This window comes from Portunus trituberculatus, chromosome 20 (genome assembly GCF_017591435.1).
Source record: "Portunus trituberculatus isolate SZX2019 chromosome 20, ASM1759143v1, whole genome shotgun sequence".
NCBI lineage: Eukaryota > Metazoa > Arthropoda > Malacostraca > Decapoda > Portunidae > Portunus > Portunus trituberculatus.
The window spans coordinates 15,704,290-15,711,789 of record NC_059274.1 but is presented as its reverse complement, the minus strand read 5'-3'; the positions used below and the strand labels follow the sequence as shown (position 1 = coordinate 15,711,789).

Genomic DNA, 7,500 nt, shown 5'->3' with positions numbered 1-7,500 from the left:
AGATGTCCCTGTAACTAAATGTGTCCCGTGACGTACACACACACACACACACACACACACACACACACACACACACACACACACACACACACACACACACACACAAGTAAAAAGAAAAAACTTAACCTGAACACTATTTTAAAACACCTTAAAGACTTGTAGTGTTTGAGTAGGACTGTTTTTAATCGTTTTTCTCTCATTATTTTTCCCCCGGCTTGTACATACATGGGGTCAAGATGTAAATAGTTGACGGTAAGGGGGGGTGAGGAGGAGGGAAGAAGGGGAAGAGAAAAGGGGTGAGGGGATGTGGAGGCGGCAGGTGATTGGTGGATAATGGCTCAGTCAGTCAAGGGAGTGTTTCTTCATCCACTGTTGATGGTGTTTGTGTTGGCTGTACCTGCGTCCCGCCATTGTGTGCTTGAGTCTTCACAGGGCAGAGAGAGAGAGAGGGAGAGGGAGAGGGAGAGAGGAAGGGGAAGCACAAGGGAACACAAAGGATGAGGGAATATAAGTAACTTGTATTCTTCAACTTTTAGAGGAACAGATGTAAAGGAAATTAAAGATAGAACAAATATCAGTGCACCTAGAGAGAGAGAGAGAGAGAGAGAGAGAGAGAGAGAGAGTAGGTTGGTTGGGAGTGTAGGGGCTCAAAAAAAAAAAGACAGAAGGAAAGATTAATAGAAAGATATAAAAAGCAGAGAGAGAGAGAGAGAGAGAGAGAGAGAGAGAGAGAGAGAGAGAGAGAGTAACGATACACACACACACACACACACACACACACACACACACACACACACACACACACACACACACACACACACACTAAAACTGTCCTTCCTTCTCCCTCCATTTCCCTTACTACGTCCATTGACCCAGAGTGAGAGAGAGAGAGAGAGAGAGAGAGAGAGAGAGAGAGAGAGAGAGAGAGTCTTATTTTTAAGGGAAGCTTCTCTATCTCTTCCCAGGCTTATGGCTAAAGTAAGTCTCTCTCTCTCTCTCTCTCTCTCTCTCTCTCTCTCTCTCTCTCTCTCTCTCTCTCTCTCTCTCTTACTGGTTATTATCTCCATATTTTTCCTTTTGTTTATATACATCCATCATCTTCATCTAGCATCTTCTTCCTTCTTTCCTTCTTTTTCCTCTCCTCCTCCTCCTCCTCCTCCTCTTCCTCTTCCTCTTCCTCTTCCTCTTCCTCCTCCTACTCCTCCTCCTCATTCTTCTTCCTTCTCTTGCATATATATTCCTTTGCACATCCATTCGTAGCAAACTATTTTTCTTTCTTACTCTTTTCCTTCGCTCTCTCCTCCTCCTCCTCCTCCTCCTCCTCCTCCTCCTCCTCCTCCTCCTCCTCCTCCTCCTCCTCCTCCTCGAAAACAGTATTTGTATTCATTGTGTCTCTGTGAATCTTGGGATATTTTGTAAACGTTCTCTTTCATTTCCTTTCTCTGCCTCTTCTCTGTAATTATTGGGGCTTGATCTCTCTCTCTCTCTCTCTCTCTCTCTCTCTCTCTCTCTCTCTCTCTCTCTCTCTCTCGTGTTGTTTTGTTTATTTTTCTTTATATTTCGTCTGTTTTCTTTTCTTGTTGTTTTTTTTTTTCTTCTGTTTGTGTTTGTTTTGGTTTTAGTCTTTGCTTTCTCTCTCTCTCTCTCTCTCTCTCTCTCTCTCTCTCTCTCTCTCTCTCTCTCTCTCTCTCTCTCTCTCATCTCTCTCTCTCTCTCTCTCTCTCTCTCTCTCTCTCTCTCTCTCTCTCTCTCTCTCTCTCTCTCTCTCTCTCTCTCTCTCTCTCTCTCTCTCTCTCTCTCTCTCTCTCTCTCTCTCTCTCTCTCTCTCTCTCTCTCTCTCTCTCTCTCTCTCTCTCTCTCTCTCTCTCTCTCTCTCTCTCTCTCTCTCTCTCTCTCTCTCTCTCTCTCTCTCTCTCTCTCTCTCTCTCTCTCTCTCTCTCACAGCGTTTTCTCCCTCAACCTTCCATTCTCTCCCTTCCTGGCCTTCACCCCACTTCTCCCTCTCCCTCTCCCTCTCTCCCTTCATCACGGCACAGTCCAGTGAGCGCCGTGCCTCTCTCCCCAAAATCTCATCGGCCGCCAAATACCTGAGGTCTCTCTTGCATAAAAATGAATATCAAAACATTGGCCAGCGTAGCGATGGCCAGAGGAGGAGGAGGAGGAGGAGGAGGAGGAGGAGGAGGAGGAGGAGGAGGAGGAGGAGGAGGAGAGGAGGAGGTGATATAAGAAAGGACTTAGAGTGTAGGTAGGGAATATGTGAAGAGGAGAGAGAGAGAGAGAGAGAGAGAGAGAGAGAGAGAGAGAGAGAGAGTGAGAGTGAGAGAGAGAGAGAGATCAACAAAACCCAACGTAATGTAAGAATAAAGACAAGACAGCTGAAAACAACAGAGAGAGAGAGAGAGAGAGAGAGAGAGAGAGAGAGAGTTATTTTTCACATGTTTCCTTTCTTTAACGTTTTCAGTTCTTGTCCTAAAATCTAATCTCCATTCTCTCCTTGTCTCTTGGCTCACCCGCTCTTCCTTCCTCCTCCTCCTCCTCCTCCTCCTCCTCCTCCTCCTCCTCCTCCTTCTAGCGGCAGAGTCAGCAGGTTGGGGGACATTTGGCGCCACCTGGTTTGGGAGACAGGAAGGAGGTAGCAGGAGGAAGAGGAGGAGGAGGAGGAAGAGGAGGAGGAGGAGGAGGAAGAGAAGGAGGATCACTTGCATTCGGTCTCTTCCCTTGTACGTTCCTCTCTCTCTCTCTCTCTCTCTCTCTCTCTCTCTCTCTCTCTCTCTCTCTCTCTCTCTCTCTCTCTCTCTCTCTTTCTCTTTCGGCCAGTCAGTCAGTCCCTTCTCCTCCTTTTATCTCCTATCTCTCCAAGCCTTCACGTCTCTTCTATCTCTCTTTCTTTTTTTTTCTATCCTTCACTGCACCACTTTCCTTCCATCCCTAGTCTTCCTCCTCCCTTCCTCTTCCTTCCCTCCCTTCTCCTCCCTTTCCTCCTCCTCTCCTCCAGCCTTCACTTGGCCGCCATAAAGCCTGATGCGGTGTAGTGGTGAGCGGCGGTGCGTTAATACCAGTATGTATAACCTGCTTGGTCATTCGGAAGGGAGCTCAGGGCCTTCCTCATTGCTTTATTGTCCGTTGGAAGATGAAACTCACCCACCAGGAACTTAACCCGACCTCTTGCACCGCCGCTCTCCCCGCCCTTCAGTCCCCGGCCAGCAAGGGTCGGATTTCTCTGGGTTCTCGCGTCCCTGCTTTGGCCTCCGCGTCTCGGCCCAGACCAGTATATTGTAATAGGGAACAGTAACTTATCGTAGTATTGGCGCATATCATGTTGGCATCCAGGGGTCCCAAGTCCCGACCACCGCCAGCAGGAGACGCCAGCAGAAGAAGCGGTAGCAGAAGGAGGAGGAAGAGGAGGAAGAGTAACAGGAGTGGTCTTTAAAATGCAAATACAGCATTCCTCTCCCTCCTCTCCCCACCTCCCCTCTCCCCGGCGCAGAATCATGAGAGTGCGCTTCCCTATATGAGATTTCACCTCTTGCGCTGTCTCAAGATCGTGGTGTCTTCTGAAATGGCGCAGCGTTTTCGTGGGATTTCTCTCTCTCTCTCTCTCTCTCTCTCTCTCTCTCTCTCTCTCTCTCTCTCTCTCTCTCTCTCTCTCTCTCTCTCTCTCTCTAGTGTTTTCTTCCTTTTTCCTTACTTCTCTTTCTTCTACTTTCTTCATAGTGTCTTCTCTTTTCTCCTTTCTTCTTCATCTCTCTCTCTCTCTCTCTCTCTCTCTCTCTCTCTCTCTCTCTCTCAGTGGTTACATCAGTGGATCTTAAGAGTGCGCAGCGTGGTTGAGTGTTGCGCAGGGATTCCAATACTGCGCAGTTCAATCGTAACGGCGCGCCAAGCTGAAAGGTGACGCGCGCTACACTGAAGGAATTTTGGTTCGAGAGTGCCTCCTCCTCCTCCTCCTCCTCCTTGTGTTAGTTCTTGGTGCTTCTCTCACTTTATTGATTTATCCTTCCTTCTTGCTCCTCCTCCTCCTCCTCCTCTTCCTCCTCTTCCTCCTCTTCTTCAGCGTTTGGAGAAGTCTACCCGAAGAAAACGAAGAAAGGAGGAACTACACTCCTACCGTGAGAGAGAGAGAGAGAGAGAGAGAGAGAGAGAGAGAGAGAGAGAGAGAAAGTATAAGTCTCTCCTCTTCCTCCCTGTCCTGGAATCCAAGCCGAATTCAACAGAAAACTGGATTTTGTAAACAAACCGACCCGCGTCTCACCAATAACGCCTAGACAAAACCTCCCTCCTCCTCCTCCTCCTCCTCCTCCTACTCCTCTTCTTCCTCCTCCTCCTCCTCTTCTTCCTCCTTCTCCTCTTCTCCTATCTTCCTCCTCCTCATTCCCTTGCTCCTCCGCCTCGTAGACCAATCGCAGAGCTGAATTCTAATCACCGAAAGGCAGATTGCAAGTGATTTTCCTCGAATTAATTTCCTCAGAATTAATGGCAAGACGAAAGACGCTGGAAGGACGAGGTTACGAGGAAGAGGAGGAAGAGGAAGAGGAGGAGGAAGAAGGGGGACAAGTTGGTGGCGGCGGCGCGGGCTCCTGGCTGTCCATTTGTTGCCATTATCCAGTACATTAGAACCTCAGCCACACGTGAAATTACGCTCAGCCCCGTTCGCCCTCTCTGCAACAGAATAAAAATGATCTGAGGCTTACCTAAATGGAGTAGGCCAGAGTGGAGAGTAGTGGAGGGTGAAGTGGAGGAGCAGGAGCACTGGAGACTGGAGGACTGAAGGAGGAGGAGCACTAGAGAATGAAGGCTGTTCGTGGTAGTGGTGGTGGTGGTTGTTTTGGTTGTGGTGGTGGTCAAGACGGAACCGTGTGAGGTAAACAAGGTCTGGGTGTGTTTCTGTTTCTGTTTCTCTCTCTCTCTCTCTCTCTCTCTCTCTCTCTCTCTCTCTCTCTCTCTCTCTCTCTTCTTTACCTTCATTTTTCATTTTCTTCAGTATTTTTCCCTTGTTTTCTTCACATATTTATTTTCCGGAGGATGAAAGAATGGATAGATGAAGCGATAGATAGTAGAAGTAGTCATGGTTGTAATAGTAGTAGTAGGAGCAGTAGTAATGATAATATTGACATTCCTACTACTACTACTACTACTACTACTACTACTACTACTACTACTACTACTACTACTACTACTACTACTACTACTACTTACCATCTATCTATCTATCTATCTATTTATAACAACAACTACTACTACTACTATCATCAATACTACTACACCTTCAACCTCTCTGACCATCCATCCATCCATCCTCTTTTCACCATCTTACACTCTCCCCTCACTTCACCATTCCCTTTCTGAACCTCTTATCTTATCTCCATCTTCTCTCTACCTATCCTTCCGTTCCTCCAGTCTACACACCCCCGAACCCTCCACCCGTCTCTCCTTTCTTTCTCGCTTCCGCAGCCGCCAATAATATTCACGCCCCATATTTTTTCATCGCGATCGCTGGAATACGCAAGTCTGAAGGCGGCTCCATCTAGTGTTCCGCTTTCATTTGGCCGGCATTAGGTGGGATTGAGCACGACTCGGTCATTCTTGCCCGCCCTGTTGCTTCCGTAAGACTCGCCCGGGGGGAGTAGGAGGCTGGGGCGCTCTGATACAGGAGTAGGAGCTTCGTGGAGTGAAGTTTAGGGTGTGGGTAAGGATGGGAAGGGAAAGCTGAGGTACTGAAGGATGGAGGAAGGTAGGGAGATGCAAGAGAATACGATTAGAGGTAGTAAGGTAAGGAAGGAAAAAAATTGAGATTGTGAAGGATGGAGGAAGGCAAGAAACAAATACAAGAGTGAGGAGATTAGGAGTGGAAATTGGAGTAAGTATGGATAGGCAGGGAAAATTTGAGGTAGCGAGGGATGGAGTAAGGTAAGAAAATAAATAAAAGTGTATTGAAGTAGGTAAGGATGGGGAGGGGAAAATTGAGGCAGTAAAGGATGAAGGAAAGTAGGAAAGAGATACAAGAGTGTGAGATTAGGTAGAGCGGAGGTTAGGACGTAGGTAAGGATGGGGAGCAAATATTGGGGTAGATAAGAGGTTTTTTATTAAAGGAAAGGGAGTTATGAAGTAGATTTTGTATAGTGGAGAGGAAAGGAGGAGAGGTTTTTAAAAGGAAGGAAGGGAGAAAGGGAGAGAAAAGTTGGAGGTTTAAGGGTGAGGGAAGGAGGAGGACAAGAGTAATGGCGGAGAAAGGAAGGAAGGAAGGTAGAAAAATAGAAAAAGGGAGAAAAAATCTGGAGGTTTAAGGGTGAGAGGAGGAGGAAGGAAGAAAGGAAGGTAGAAAAACAGAGAAAAGGAGAGGAAAGTTTGAAGGTTTGAGGGTGGGAGGAGGAAAAGAGGAATGGAGGAGAAAGGAAGGAAGGAAGGTAGGAAAAACAGAGAAAAGGATAGGAAAGTTTGGAAGTTTGAGGGGGAAGGAGGAGGAGGACAAGAGTAGTGGAAGAGGAAGGAAGGTAGAAAAACAGGGAAAAGGAGAGGAAAGTTTGGCAGTTTGAGGAGGGGAGGAGGAGGAGCAGAACAAGAGTAGTGGAGGAGGAAGGAAGGAAGGTGGGTGGTTACGGAAGAGGAGAGGAAAGTTTGTGTGGCCTGGAGGGAAGTTAAGGCTTGGAAGGTAGAGAAGAAGACGAGTATATAGCGAGGTCATCTTTGAAGGAGTGGGACATGGAGTTCTTTTGACAATAAATGTGATAAAAGAAATATTGTCTTGCTCTTAATAGGAAAACATAAATAATATTGCAATGGTGATAACTTATAATGTACAGTACAATGATGATAATGAGTAATGCTAACAAGAACATTTAACATTCTACTGCAAAATGATGATAATAATGACAGTAGTACACAGTAATGATCAGTTAACTATGACGCTCAATTAGCACCAATACAAGGAAGATAATAGTACAATAGTAATGATAATGAATTGATGGTAATATAAAATAGTTGTCGCAGTGCGAATAATAGTTAATTCTACAGACTACACCAAAACAATGTTGATAATATGTAATAGTAAATGTGATAATAATATTAATAGTAATAATAAAAAAATAATAATAATAGTTGTTTCCCACAGTCTATTACCAAAATAACAATAATGATAACAATGATAATAATAATAATAATAATAAGAAGAAGAAGAAGAAGAAGAAGAAGATGAGGAAGAAGAACAAGAAGAACAAGAACAAGAACAAGAACAAGAAAAGAAGATGATGAGGAGGAAAAAGAAGAACAAGATAATAATGATGATAATAATAATAATAACAATAATAATAATAATAATAATAATAATAATAATAATAATAATAATAATAAAACATACCACCAATACTTATCCTCTCCACCAATCACCTGGCAGTTCACACCTGAGGAAAGCGCTGATTGGACGAGACAGACGAGACAGGCAGGGAGGCAGAGAGGCAGGCAGGGAAGCAGAGCGGATAGGCAGAGAGGCAGACAGGCAGAGCG

At 45.6% G+C, this 7,500-nt stretch overlaps 1 protein-coding gene across 1 annotated transcript in view; it reads left to right on the top strand.

Annotated features, from left to right (window-relative positions):
• The window catches only part of LOC123506654 (zinc finger protein 1-like), a 322,241-nt gene that overhangs the window by 1,694 nt on the left and 313,047 nt on the right, over window positions 1–7,500 (top strand). The gene's annotated exons all lie outside the window — the stretch shown is intronic.